The sequence below is a fragment of the Rhinopithecus bieti genome, unplaced genomic scaffold (genome assembly GCF_001698545.2).
Source record: "Rhinopithecus bieti isolate Rb0 unplaced genomic scaffold, ASM169854v2 scaffold_62101, whole genome shotgun sequence".
Taxonomy (NCBI): Eukaryota; Metazoa; Chordata; class Mammalia; order Primates; family Cercopithecidae; genus Rhinopithecus; species Rhinopithecus bieti.
In genome coordinates, this window is record NW_016866902.1 from 1 (window position 1) to 600 (window position 600).

A 600-nucleotide genomic window follows, 5' to 3' on the forward strand; every position below is an offset into this window, starting at 1 on the left:
AGTAAGTTCCTTATCAATTGTCTCATAGTAATACCAGGGTCTATCTCCTCTCATACGCATCAATCTTCATGCTTCCAGCTCCTTTAACCGTAATTCAGCCTTTTCAGCTTCAATCTGAAGGACAGCCATTGATCTTTCATAAACCTTTTCAGGACTGTCATAGAAATTACGGGCAATCCATCTCGATATGGGATGCTTATAATATTCCCAGTGTTCTGGGATATAGCCTTCTGGAATTTCTGCTAGTTCAGCTTCACCAATGAATACATTCACCAGAGTTATGATAATTACTACTGGAATCCCAGTCAATGCAAAGCAGAATCTCAATAACTTCAAAAAACGGCTGTCATAGAATCCAGAAGGTTTGATGACAAATAGTCTAATCCCATGGCCTCCACTGTGTCAAACAGGAGCAACAGCCTTCGGAAAGCCACGAGTGAGGAAGCCCCCAAATCCTAGTCGAGTGCCAAGGGGGCGGCCAGAAAGCGCTGCCACTGCAGTAACCGAAACCCGTCGCAACAAACTCATGCCCACCATGGCTACTACGAGCAACAGCAGAGTTTCACTTTTATTGCTTAGGCTGGAGTGCAATGGTGCAAT

At 44.5% G+C, this 600-nt stretch overlaps 1 pseudogene; it reads right to left on the bottom strand.

The window, feature by feature from the left end:
• Nucleotides 1–5: 5 nt before the first annotated feature.
• Nucleotides 6–537, bottom strand: LOC108525506 (NADH dehydrogenase [ubiquinone] 1 beta subcomplex subunit 5, mitochondrial-like; annotated as a pseudogene).
• Between the last annotated feature and the right edge of the window lie 63 nt (nt 538–600).